The sequence below is a fragment of the Mustela putorius genome, unplaced genomic scaffold (genome assembly GCF_011764305.1).
Source record: "Mustela putorius furo isolate JIRA1106 unplaced genomic scaffold, ASM1176430v1.1 tig00000145_pilon_pilon_pilon, whole genome shotgun sequence".
Classification (NCBI taxonomy): Eukaryota; Metazoa; Chordata; class Mammalia; order Carnivora; family Mustelidae; genus Mustela; species Mustela putorius.
The window spans coordinates 19,289,455-19,303,586 of NW_025421294.1; the positions used below are offsets into that span (position 1 = coordinate 19,289,455).

Consider the following 14,132-nt stretch of genomic DNA (forward strand, 5'->3'; position numbering starts at 1 on the left):
GATACTTCAAGCACCGTGGACAGGGTGAAGATGTGCTCAAAATGGGGAAGCATGCAAAGGACAGATCACACAGAGAGGTGGAGTCATGTCGGAAGTTGGGGCTTTTGTCTGAGGGTGGTGGAAAGTCACTGGGGATTCAAATTAGGAGGTAACATACAATGATGGGCATTTTAAGATGCTTATCAGGTTGTGAGTGGAGAACAGACCCTAAGAGGGGTGAGAGGGAAGGCAGGGCATGAGTTCAGAGGCCTCAGAACTGTGCAGAAAGGAGATGATGGTGGCTAGGCTGCAGCCAGGACATGCCACGGCTAGAAACAGGCAGGTTCTTCCAAGAATGAGCCTGCCACTGGGCCATTGTCCTTCCCAAGAGCCCTAAGTACCCCCATTCAGAAGACAGAATAGAACACCAAGGCTCAAAGGCAAGAAGTGATCAGAATAAGCCATGAAAGTTTAGATGTCCTATTGCCTATAACTTGCCAGATTTATTAGGTTTCCAAACCCAATTAAGATTTTTGTCCAGCACTGACTCCCACGATTTTCTGAAAGGCGCACACAAGCTCTTCTCCACCATGGCCCCTCTCTCTGTCCTTTACAGCTTTGGCTTGGGTATGAGGCCAAAAGGCTTTAACTGGGTGGTCTCACCTGCACACAAAAGCCAAAGGTGACTTTATACGCCCAAAGGACCCAAACAGTAGTCTCTGCTGTCCAAGAGAAACACAACTATTTACACTCTTGGGAAGAAAGGAGAAGGAAAACAAAGCAGAATTGCAGCGTATCTGTTCTACATACAGCAATAATAATAACATGACTTACTATGTACCTCAGGTACTTTACTTGTAACTCACTGCATCCTCTGAGAGACGGGTGAGGCGGGTACCACTCTTAGTCCTGGTCACTGGGAACGGAGCTAAAGCTTAGGGGCAGTGTCGTCTACTGGTCCAAGTGGCAGAGTTGGGACTTGGGGGCTGCTTGGCCCCGACTGGCTGAACGAACTCCTATTGACCAGGGTTCAGGGCTGCCTGCTCTTTGACTCCTCAGTTCCAAAAACTGCACTGAAAGAGTCTGGAAGGAGATCGTCCAGAATGTGAGTGGTGCAGGGATATCAGCAGATTTTCTTTTTTGTCTGTATTTTCTTTTCTAATGTTTGGAACACATAGTACCTGGTACATAGTCGATACTCAAAAATTGTTTACTGAAATTGTTGGGTTAATGAGTATGTGTTACTTAAAATTATTATCTTTACATCATTAATACATTTCACTATGGGAAAGGTAGCCAATTCCAGAAAAACAGTTTACCCATTGTCCGGAGATGATCGCTTTTAAAATAATGGTGATATTAATCTTTTTCTAGTCCTCTTCCTGTGTTTCTGTGTGTCCATCTCTATCTACCTCCCTGTCTATTGATGCATCCAGACAGCATGTGTGTAGTAAACAAAAAAGGGATCATACAGTATTTATAGACTTTTAACTTACTTTTTCACTTTATCACGGGCATTCTCCATTCCATTTTACATTCTTTTAAAAAAGAGTTCTTCACAGTCGCAGTGCATTTCCCTACAATTTACTTAATGGGCCCTCTATTACCAGATATTCAGTCTGTAGTACTAATATTAATCATGCTTTACTGAACTTCCTTCTAAAAAACATGTATGCAGGTCTATCTTACTATTAAAGAGAAAATGACTATGTATTGAAATACAGAACAGAGAAAGACACTTATCCAGGGGGTTCTGTTGGGTAGCAGCTAGCGTATTTCTGGCATCTGTCCTTCAGAATGAAAGCAAAGGCAATGGCATTTACAATACTCTCCATTTTCCCAGTCTTGTCATTACTCACCTCTCAAGTATGTTTTGGTGCCACTGTGTCGCAATGCAGGTGGGTTAAGAAAAATCCCAGTTGTGGCTACAATGTGGGCCCTGAAGTCAGGCAGCTGGCTGTACGTTCCGGTCCTATCCTTCACCGACAGTGTGACTGCAGGCGAGTTCATTGTTCTGAGCCTTAGTTTCTTCATGCGTAAATGGCATATACCCCAGAGGGTGCAGTGAGGCAAGTCAGGCAAAGCTCTCTTAAGCCATCTGCCCAGCCTAGAACGAATGCTCAGAAAAGGGTGGTTTCTATCATTATGAAAATAGAGGAAGACTTTTCTCACAGGTTGAATGTTTTGGAAAACTCCTGTCCAATCTATAGTGCAGAATCCAAGTAAAATGAACTTAAGAAAAAAAAATCACTCACTATTACCCTTTGGCTATATTACCCTTCTACTCTTTGTGTGTGTGTGTAAGACTAAATTAAAAAACAATGAACTTTTTTTCCCATTCTTGCCAAGAACCAGGTTTGTTGGATTAGAGATATATTTAAATTTTGTTGTTCACAGCTGCATTTAGCATTTAGCCAGCTGTGTTTTATAAATGTCTATCCTAAAATAAAAACAAAGTAGGAAAAAAAAAAAGGCAGGACTGTCTACAGCAGTCCTAAACTGTTCTCAGTTTTATATAACAAAACAGAAAATATCTAACCCCTAAAACACAGACTGCAGAAAGAACTACCCTGACTCGTGTACTGTACATCGTTAACCCAGACACACTCTTGGCACATAGTAGGTGCTCACTGAACCTTGCTGAATGTATTTCTTGAATATATGTTTTCCTTACAGACAGCAAGCTGTTGAGAAATAAATCAGGATATTCATTACATCTAAATCCCATTAGAGCCCATGTGGAGGGGCAGAAGGAAAAGATAGATGATTGAATGAACAGATGCTTTTTGAGTTTGTAAATTGAGTGTTTGGGAAACTTTATCCTCCTAATTCATGGCTCTTGAAATACGTTTATAATCCTAGTGGAACTGTCTAGGGCTTTCTCTAAACTGCCATCAGGGATAGCACATAATGACAAAGCACTTCTGATGGCCAGGCTAAGTTTTTCCATTTTTCTTTAACTCCAGGCAATGCTCAGCAAAATCTTCATGTAGGTATAAGAGTGTATCCTCACTATCAAAATGGCTCTAGAGATCATGGGTAACACATGTGCTTATAAGGCAATGCACTGCTGGGCCAAGATATTTATTTACAGAGTGACCCCTAAGGCCAAATAACTATGAAGCACCCCAGAATTTCCAAACAAATAGTGGGAAATGGTAGAGCTCCCAGACACTCCTGCTCTGGAGTACTTCTCCCTTCATACACTTTGCTGGTATTGGTTGACTGCCTTCTGTGCATGAGAGCTCATGTTGTGGGTGATTCAAAGATAGAACATGTCCTCTGCTCTCATACATAAGCTAGCAGAGGGGAGAGACAAGCTACCAGCTCTATGGAATCCTAGAAAGAATGGAGTAATTGCTAGACAAAGCACTCCATGGGTCCTGGAAGGGAGGAAGGACCCTACCTCCTGGAAATATCATGAAAGGCTTTGCAGGAGAGGTAGCATTCGACAGAGGCCTTGAAGGATAAGAAGAGTTGTAACTAGCAGCCATGTGGGTGGGGGAAGGGACCTTCCAGGCTGAAGGAACAGCCTACACCAACCATGAAGGCGTGAGAGTCCCTGGCATGCACCAAGGAGAGGGAGAGCCACGGACTGATGGGATGGGGAAGGATGTAGGAGAAGGGGTGCTTTTAAGACCAGATGTGGAGTCACTGAAATGCTTTGACACAGACTCTGGACCTGACTGTCTAGGAAGTGGAAAGCCGTGGAAAGTTTCTGGTAATGGAGGCCATGGCATCCGGATCCTCCTCCAGAAGGACTCAGTGACAGCGTAAGGCGTAATTAGAACAACAGAGCTTAGAGGCACGAGGCTGATCCTTCAGCTCTGTCTTCCATTTTCCACCTGCTGAGCCTCTGAAGGTTTGCGCAGCATGGACCAGTGACAGCTTCCCCCTTGAATGCTGTGGCCCTGTGCCTTGGGCCTATCTCCCGTGGCTTCCCTGAGAGAACTCTTATATCATGGATCTGAGAATGCAGAGTGCCCCCCAGGGTAGCCGCCTCTGTCCATTGCTCTGTTCAGGTTCCAGGTTGTTCTCCCTTGCAGATTCTCTCTTCCCTCTGCTCTGACTGTCCTGCACCTCCCCTCTCCACCGAGCCCTACCCCCACTGCCCTACCCCACTGCCTGCCCCACTCTCAGCTCTGAATGGGTGGGTGACTCCTTTCCGATGAGGCACTCGCCCCAGGGAGCTCACCTCTGCTCTGTAGAGTGGGATTCTCCTGCTTATGTCTACTTTGTCGGTGAACAGCCTCTCCATTCCTGCCTCCATCCTGCGTACCCTCACCCTGAGTTATCTGGTGATTCCTACGTTAAGTTCCTGTCATTTGTCAAATCCTCCTCATTGTCCCCCCCTACCCCGGGCCGTGGTTTTGGACCCATCATCTCCCTTCCTATTTCCATTCAATAACAGTTGATGGAGCCCCGGGGATGGTGCTGAGTGGGGTACGACAGTGCTGAGGAAGCACGCGGCCCCTGCCCTTGACCAGAGTGCAGTCCAGGGAGGAAGATGAGCAGTAAGCAAGCACCTGAAGACTGATGAATTGCTCAGGGATGGAAACACAGAGCACTGTGCCCCGTGGCCTCTGCTCTGCCTCTGCCCTGCCCTCTCCCACCACCACTATTTTCCTGTAAAATGTTACCAGAAGCATCTACCAAATTCCCTTCACAAAAACCTCCACTGGCTCCCCAGAGCTTGCCGATAAGAGTCAGAAGTCCGGACTGGCACCGAGGTCCTCTATGACCCGACTCCAAATGAGTATGAGTATGAGGTGACCCTGTGTGTCCTGCCCATCACCCTGCCCAGCAGCACCCAGCCCCCTGTGGGGAGAAGACCACCTATGTCCCACATGTGGGGCCCCGGTGAAGCCATTCCCTCATCCACATCCACACTTGCGATGCCTGTCTGTCCTGGCCGAGCAGCTACAGCTTCCCCCACATCCTCCAGGACTCCATCTTCCCCAGTTCTCACACTCCCATCCTGCTGCCTACATGGTCTGTCTCGTGGACGATTTCACTTCTCATCCTCCATCAAGCACAGGAAGTGGGTTTTACTCATTCTGAATAATCGTAACAACAAAAATCATAGCTAAAACTACTGAGATGCTTTCTGTGTGCTGGGAGCCATGTGCTTCACTCGTGTTACCTTGTTGCATCCTTTGAGCAAGCACGTGGGGTAGGCTTCATCCCTGGTCTCCTCGTGTAGGCAAACTGCCTTTCTGGATTTAAATCCAGGAATCCTGACTGCAGAGCCCATGCCTTTGACCATGACCTCACCTTTATTCCTTTCTAGTGTTTTGTCAGGTCCCTTATACTTAACTAAGGGTAGCTCAAATAAGTGCATGGGAACAGTGACAGCCACAGTGAAGCTCAAAGTCACTCTGTAAATCACAGTCTCGGAGAGAGGACAAATACAGAATGGTTAGTGTCTTCTCTTATGTGTATTAATTAGGAAATCGAGGAGATTTTCAGAGGACAGATTTTTGACTGATGGAGGAGCAAAGGACTGGGCAGCAGTTCGTTGTCTCCGGACTGGTTTAATCTGATTTGATTTGGGTGGTGTCACACCCCTCTCACATAGCATTGTCGCACTAGGTGCCCAAAACAGAGCACCTTCCTCTCACGCAGTCACTGTGCCTCTCTGCCTGAGCCTGTGAGATGTTTAACGAGGGCAAGAGCCTCTCCCCAACTCACTGGACTGGACCTGTCTGTTTCCTTAAGGGGAGAGGTGTGGAGGCCAGGCCCTCCCCTGAGGGCCTGCCCTTCTCTGCTCCAGACAGACGTGCCTTTGTGCATGAGGGCGGGCGGGCAGAATCTTTGTGGCACCCTAGTCCATGGGAGCAGGGCCAAAGTGGAGAGCCGGGATGGGGAGACTGGGAAAAGGGACAAGCTGGGTGCCCAGAGGGCAGTACACAGGCTGCCACCAGTAGGCCAGCCAGCGCGTTTCCTCCATCCTTTGCGGGCATGAACAGAGAGCAGAGCCCTGGAGAGCTTGGACTAGTGTGGCCCCAGGTTCCAAAACCTGCCTGCACAAGGTGCTTCAGTCTTCAAATCCCCCTAAGAGAAGACCTCTGTAGCGTGGCCATTTGGGAGTGGGAGAAAGCCCACTCATTTCTCTCCACTGCCTCTCCCCATTAGCCGGGTAAGAACTGTGTACAAGGTGGGCAGCCCTTCTTCGCTTTATTTCTACCCCTGGCTTGAGTTTGGCTCATCTTGCTGTAGTCTAGACATCTTTATGATGCCACGTTGTCTTCCGCAGCCTGGCTTAAATGCCACAATTTTGGGGCGAACGCATCTGAGGATATACAGATGGACAGAAAGGCAGATAGATATGTCTTGTCTAACATGTTGTGCTTGCCTGTCTCTGATTCAAGGATGCCACAGTGCCACTGCATTGTGTGAAGCCCTATGCCCCATCCCAGCCAGCACACTGCACTATGGCCTTAAGATTCTTAAGCGAGCAGAAACAAGTTCTGAGAAGCTAGGACTTTTTTGGCACCGTCCTTAGACCATGAGAGTCATTCCACTGTGTCGCAAACCCAGTGAAAAGTCCTAATTCCACAGCTTTCCCAAGGGGCATCTGGAGGGCCCACGGTGCTGCTCCAGATCCAACCCCATGAAAACCAGACCTCGAGGGGAAACGAGCGATGTCAGAGAACTTTCATCAAATGCCATGCCGGAGTGGCTTGTGCAACAGTACAATTCTGTTGGCAAAGGTGCACCTAAAAATCTGGGTTTTCCTAACCCTGGGACTGATGCAACGAGGCATATCAGCTATTCAAGGTGGAACAAGGTAGATTGGGGGAGTGGGTCTCACCTCAAAAGAGGAAAGTTTGCCGGAGGGCCAACCTGGGGAAAAGTCATTAGTTCCAGCTTGCGTCCTCATGAAGTGAGGAGAAGTATCAGCGATAAAGAAAGGAACTGGTAGAGTCCCTGCAGCCTCCCACTCTCCAGAGGAAAGCCTGTTTCTACCACTGGGAGAGGAAATCCGTGCAATGCTCTCAAGACTGTGGAGAACTTCGGATGGGAAATGCCAGGGAGCTCTCAAGATATGGGGAGGCCTTGGTGTGTGAGTTACTTGGTGATAAACATAGATCTTGACTGATTTTGATAAGCCAGACTCATTAGGTAGAGATAAGAGGCTTCGAGAAAAACATGCACTTAGATGTAGGCTACCGGGTACTGAGGGAATCCCAGCAAGGACAGAGGCAGACCACTGGGCAAAGGGAGCAGTGGTGCAAGAGGAGACAGGGGGCTGATGGGGACAGAGAGGAACCTCGTTGGGGAAGCTCTTGGGTCAGAAGTTGCTTGAGAAACCCTGCGGTTTATGGTGGTCTTTTCCAAGGGAGATGAGCCAGCCATCTTCCCAAGGCAAATAGTTCCTAAAGGAATGTGTCCAGAGGGGCCAAAGTCCAGAGGAAGGGAGTGCCGGGGAGATGGAAAGCTGGATCCAAAAGGAGGACGGCAGTGGGGGGACAGCGTGGGAGGCGAGGCCGCAGTCCTGGACGCGCGCCAGCACAGAGAGGAGCGCTGGTTTGGGTTCTGAGATCCCTTCCTGCTGAGAATCCAAGCTGGATGTTTTGTGGTGGGGGTCCCCAGGGATTTCAGAAATAATAACACTTCTTAGGAAACGTAATCTGGCTATATAGGGTAATGCTATTATTTAATTATTAGTCTCATCATCACCATTATTCAATGGGTATGCAATGCAGCACTGTGCTAAGCCCTTTATAGGACTCTATGCCGTTCTGTCCTCACATGTTATCCCCCGTATAGAGGAGAGAGAACTGAGGTTCAGAGAGGTGACGGCACTAGCCCTGGTCTCATGGTGAGTAGTAGCCAAGCCAAGACTTGCCCTCAGTGGAAGTGACTCCTCGGCTGACAGGGCCAGGCTTCTGTCCCCAGGGAAAAGGCTCAACCCATCTGGAGTCAAAAATGAAACCCATAGACGTTGATGGAACCATGAATCTACCACAGGTAGAATAACCACAAAACACCCCAACTGCCTCTTACTAGATGTCTACTTCCGTGTTTTATTAAACGTAAGAAATCATAAATTGAAAGATAACACCATCATTTTACATACCACTGTGAAAAAAATGCCATACTTCCTGATTCTAGATATGTGAAAATAGCCAAAGAAAACTGTCCCCGAGGCCTGGGAAGTATTTTAAGTGCATACTGTGCTGGGAGTTTCACTTCTACTACCCCATTTCCTCCCAGCTATAGCTCTTGCTTTTCACCCTTGCTCCTGCAGGCAAGGACACAGTCCTTAAAGGAGCAAGGCCTGTACGCATGCTCAGTGACACAGACCCAGGGAGCCTCAGAGCCTCAGCGGCATCCTGGGCTAAAATTCCTGCCCTTAACCAGTTGGCAAGACCACCTCTGAAGAAGACAAGCCACCTTTGTCATCTGTTCCTTCTGACAGGTGGATAGCTGGGCAAACCAAAAACACAGTGGAGGTACCTGGCCTCAAGAAAAAAGAAAACCTCGCCTTGTTCTCCTTCACAGGGTCATCTGTGAGTTGGGCTCACTCTGATTCTTAAGCTCCCCTGAGCTCTGGGAGTGAGCTCAGGGGAGCTCTAGTTGCAAATTCAGCTGAGCCCTTTAGGAAGATCCTCCAAGATCTACCCATTCATTTTCAAACTCGTAAGCTTCCTCGGTCTTGGGTCTTTCTCTGACCCATCCTTCCCTTTTCCCCAATCTCTAGTGAGCAATTTGTGCTAGATTCTATGGCGTCATCCTTGACCCTGAACCTTATTCTGCCCATTTTTCTTGTCTCCTCCCATTTCTCCAAGTCTCTGACCCTGATCTGCCTTGCGCAAGAGCCATGGTCATGTCTTAATCAGTTCCTAGCCCTGCTTCACATCTCCTTCCCATTATGGGTTTTCTAGAAACCCTGCATATTAAAATGAAAACGTGGGGCCAAAGAGAGATGGAATGAGGAGGTTGTAAGTATGAGAAGAGTCAATTGGACTAGTTTTCTTGCTTTCATTTTTGACTCCAAGACCTCCATCACCCACCATGGGCTGTGTATCTACAAGCCGGCCCCTTGGTTTCCCAACAGTGTCATCATCATATATCTTGTTGCCCTCTTTCTTGACCTCTTGGCTGTCACTCCCATAATTTTCCATTTTGAAGAAGGCCATTGCACTGTAATGAAATCTTCCCCATCTCTTTAAAACACCCTTGTTCCCTCTCCTCCCAGCCACTGAGTCACTCTTTCCCTTCCTATCTCTTTTTGAAGACTTCCCAACAGTGGACATGGAGGATGGTTCTTGGCGCTTTCCCCCTTCCCGATATTACTCCCCACCTCAAAAAGAACTTAAAATCATAACTTGGAGTTGCCTCCTTGGAACCAGCAAAATCACTGGAGAGCACCCATTTTCTTTCTTTCTGGATTGACCTTCTACTCATTCATCCTCTATCGTTCACAATCTTTTTCTTAAAGATTCACAACTGTCTTAACTCAGCCCGACTTCGCACAAAGCCCTAGTAAGAGGAACTTTAACAGAATTTCTGCTTTCAATATATGCAAATCTTTAGTGAATGTTAGATATTACTTGTTTTCAGTGTTTCATCAAAGTGTTAAACCTTCTCCGTATAGGCTTCCCTTGCTGTAAGTTCGCCCCACCCCCAGCACAGAGACACAGCTGCTTTATTCATTCACTCCACACACCACGAAGCTGCAGTAAATACACATTGAGTAAATGATGAATAGCAGTCATCACTGGCCTTCTGTGTCCATTTGGTGTGTGAGCTCCATGAAAGCATCTGCTCATTCAATGACAGTTTGAGACCCTACCATGTGCCAGGCCTATGTTAAGCATGGTGGATATAACAATGAACAAAACAAAAGTCCCTGCTCTCTTAGAGCTTACCTTCTAATAGCACATAATTGCTTAAAAATCATTAAATAGGTATTTAAGTTACCTACTATCAGACTCTAATAAGTGTATTGGAGAAAGTACTGCAATGACTGGAAGTTGAACTCATATTTGTTCTAGGAGATATAAGGCACTGGGAAAGATATTCAATGGGAGAATGAAATGAGCCCATCTTTTCACAGCTTTCTTGAGATAATAATTTACATACCACACATTTCACTCATTCAAAGTGTCCAATGCAATAGCTCTCCTATTTTCACAGAGTTGTGCAACTCCGGCCACTATATCCCTTCAGGACATTTTCATCATACTAAAAATAACCCACACCTATTAAGCAGCCGCTCCCCATTCTACCCACCCCCAACCCCTGGCAGCCACCAAACTACTTTCTGCTTCTATGAATTTGCCTACTCTGAACATTTCATACAAATGAATCATACAAAATAGAGTATATTGTGACCACATCTGTTCACACTGCGTAATGATTTCAAGGTTCATCTGTGTTGTAGCATGTTATCAGTACTTCATTCCTTTTTATAGCTTAGTAATATTCCACTATGCCACTACACCATGTCTTATTTACCTAGTCATCATTTGATGGACATTTGGGTTGTTTCCACTTTTTGGCTATTTTGAATAATGCCACTATGAACATTAAGGTACATGTTTTTGTATGTTTTCATTTCTCTTGGGTATATCCCTCGCAGTGGGATTGTAGGCCCGTATGGTTAACTCTCTGGATAACCACTTGCGGAACCGCTATATTGCTTTCCAAAGTGGCTATACCAATTTTACACTTCCATCAGCAATGTATGAGGGCTCCAACTCCCCCATATCCTTGCCAACACTTGTTAGTATCCATCTTTTGATGATAGCTGTCCTAGTGGGTGGGAAATAGTAACTCATTATGGTTTTGATCTGTACTTCCCTCATGGCTAATGATCTTGAGCAGCTTTTCACATGATGAGAATATAGCTGACACTTGAATGACATGGGGGTGAAGGAGGGCCGACCTCCTGTGCAGTCCGAAATCCATGTATAACTTCCGATTCCCCAAAAACTTAACTACTAATAGCGTACTGTTGACTAGAGGCATGAATGATAACATAAACAGTCAACCCATATTTGGTATATTCTATACTACATTCTCACAATTAACTAAGCTAGAGTAAAGAAAATGTTAAAAAAATCATAAGGAAGGGATATATATGTGGAAAAATCCACATATAAAAATCCACATATAAGTGGACCCACGCAGTTCAACCCCATGTTGTTCAAGGTGTTCTGCTGTATTCATATTACATCTGCAAGGCAGGCAGTTACTGACTTGGATCTCAGCATTGTGCCTGCACGTCAGGGGCTCAGTAACTGTCACTAAATGAACACAGGTGAGAATGAAGCAAAGAAAAGTGTCTTGAAAGACACTGGTGCTTTTAGCTATGGTAGGCCTAGAACAGACATGGGTGCAAGAGAGAGAGTATCTGGCAAATATGAAGCAATGTATTTTGATCCCTCTCACCCCATCCTGTTGCCTTTAAACCATGCTCCATCTGGAGCCTCCTTCCCCAGAGGTTGGGTCAGGGAGCCTGTCATACAGAGCCAGGAAAGGAGAACACAGAATAAAGAGGACATATCGTCAGCTCAACTGTCAAGATTTGTAGAAGAAAGACTCACAGAATTGCTTGGCTTCCCATTTAATACAGCTAAGTCTAGGCCTAGAGAGAGAGACTGTAGCATTTCCACCTCTGTGTAGGGGGGATACCTGTCTGCTCCCAGAGCATCCGGAGGTGGAGGTGGAAAAAAAGGGATGTTTGTGTGTGTGTGTGTGTGTAGGGGGTGGAGGTAGTTTGGCCGAGGAAGCATCTGGATGAGCTGGGGGCAGCATGGCTGGCCTACAACACAGGGAGGCCTGGAGGGCTGAGAGTGTGGATGGGTGTGATCCAGGGCAAGTGGGCGTAACTCATACTCTGGACCTCCTGCTCTCCCTGCATGATGCAGATGCTGAGATGAGAGCCAGAGGTCACTGCGGGGTGACCCTGCTGTGGGGTTAGAGGGAGACCTCTTGGGCGGGGAGGCGAGAAGCCCATGGCCAGCAGGAGCCAGTCAGCCAAGGAGCCGCCCTGAACCCTGACCACACTGAGGCAGACCAGAACCTTAACTTGAGCCATGAAGGCCCTGAGTGGGCAGTGTCTGGGCAGGCGAAGTGCTCCATGCTTGAGACCTTGGTCCCCAGAGGCCTGTGAATGAGGGTCTCAGCTCTTCTGATGAGAGACTCAGAGACCCTCACTCCCCTTAACACTAGATGATACTTCCAAAAGGAGTGAGAGGGTGGCCAAAGAGGGGGGAATCTCAGGGGCAGAGTAGTCCTTAACAGCTGTGTTTAAATTCTTATACTGGACAATACTGAGCTGTTCTCAGCCACCTAACAGCCGAGGTCTTGTGAGGAAGTCCAGATCAGACAAAGAGAAACTACAGTCTCACTGCGTGATGTACCTTATAACCCTGCCATCTGGCTCTATTTGTAGCTGGTTAGAGCGGCCTTGAACTAGCGTAACATAGGGCCGTGGGAGCAGGGTAATGGTCAGAAGCTGATGGAAGCTGGATGTGTGTGTGTGTGTTGCTGCATCTGTGGCCATTTCCATGCTTACTCTGAAGTCAGGAAGCATAGGAGCAAGAGAATTTCTCCTCTTCTACCAGAAAAATAGCTCCAAGTGCATGCCCTTTGTCGTCTTTGGCTAGGATTCTTCTAGAAGCTTTAGGAGGCATTTGGATGGGCCAGGCTGAAGAATCCTCAGTCCCATAAGAGCAGCACCTCCTAGTTGTTTGATTCCTTTACTTTGTTTCAGATGCTGTGCTCTTATACGTTATCACTGAATCCTCCAGCCACCCTCTGAAAGTACGTACTGTTGTCAGTCATATTTTACAGATAAAGAAACTGAGGGCTTGGTGAGGTTCCCTAGGACCTACTGACTTCCCACCGTGGGTAGTGGCTGGACCAGTATTTGAACACCGTGATCCAGCCCCAAAGGCTGGACACTTAAGCACTGTGCACAGTGCCTCATGTTTTTCTGCCTTCAAAAATTCCCGTAGAATTAAAGCAAGACCCAGTTAAGGGCTGTTTATTGAGAAAAAAATTTTTAATTGTTACTGTTTTTTATTTGTAAGACAAAATGCCTGCCTGGAATATAGTCAGTAATATTATAGTAACTTTATATGGTGACAGATAGTAATTACACATTATGGTGAGCATTTTGTAATGCATATAATTGTTGAATTACTATGTTGCATGCCTAAAACTATATAATATTGCATGTCAATTCCACCTTAATAAAAAAAATGCTTGCCCATTTCACAATAATAAGGATGATTAAATAGAAGAACAATGTGTAGCTAAAGTAGCAGAGAACCTGAGTGAGAATTTTCCATCACTTTTCTCGCAGCACAAGCCAACTCCAGCAAACTCCAAGCCTCAGCTTTGTTGGTTATAAAATCATCTCCAAAAGACAGTACAGCCAGCTCAATTTAAAGCATATATGCTTTTTCACCCACCCATCTATCTACCTACTCACCCACCCATCCACGCATCCTATGCCTATCCATCACCCAGCCACCTACCTGTTCATCCACTCAACCACCTATCCATTCATCCATCCATGCATGCATCTATCCACCCATCTACCCATACACCACCCAACTACCTATCCATCCATCCTTCTGTCCATCCATCCATCCGCCAACCAACTACCCATCCATCCATCCATCCATCCAACCATCCAGTTTTTCATCTCAGTTATTGAGCCTACCATGTGCCGGGCACCAGAGACCCAAATGAACAAGCCAGTTCTTTCCTATGGGAAGATCACAGCTAAGGTGGAAACACCCCCAAGTATAGTGGATGCGAGTACTGATGGTGGTTCAGCCTGCATGGAGTGCAGAGTAGACAGAGAAAGGGACTGAAGAAAGGCCAGCATGAGAAGGAGAGATTTTGTCCGGAATGAATTACCCACTGCATTTTCTCTTCCTTCAGGTCTCAGCCTAAATGTCATCACCTCAAGGAGTCTTGCCTGCTTATCCTAAAGTTAGCTTTACTCTTTATTCTTATAATCCCTTGATAACTGAATTTTAGTTTGTCCTTTAATGTGTGTGTGCATGTTGGGGGTAGGGAGTCTGTAAGGTCCCAGGTACAACATGGTCCCACAAAGGCAGGGATCATGACTTGTTCTCAACGAAGTGTCTTCAAGGCCTGACAAATAATGGGTGCTCAGTTTG

At 46.6% G+C, this 14,132-nt stretch overlaps 1 protein-coding gene and 1 long non-coding RNA gene across 5 annotated transcripts in view; one reads left to right on the forward strand and one right to left on the reverse strand.

The window, feature by feature from the left end:
* The window catches only part of LOC123390761, a 54,088-nt gene extending 41,070 nt beyond the window's left edge, over positions 1-13,018 (reverse strand). The window contains exon 1 of the long non-coding RNA XR_006605338.1: positions 821-13,018. This is a non-coding gene — a long non-coding RNA (uncharacterized LOC123390761). The remainder of the gene's footprint in view (positions 1-820) is intronic.
* The window catches only part of FGF1 (fibroblast growth factor 1), a 99,140-nt gene that overhangs the window by 20,268 nt on the left and 64,740 nt on the right, over positions 1-14,132 (forward strand). The window contains exon 3 of one of the 4 annotated variants that reach the window (XM_004744724.3): positions 12,710-12,759. The exons of the other annotated variants lie outside the window; for them this stretch is intronic. The gene's annotated coding sequence lies outside the window, so the exon portion shown is untranslated. The remainder of the gene's footprint in view (positions 1-12,709; positions 12,760-14,132) is intronic. 4 annotated transcript variants of the gene reach the window in all.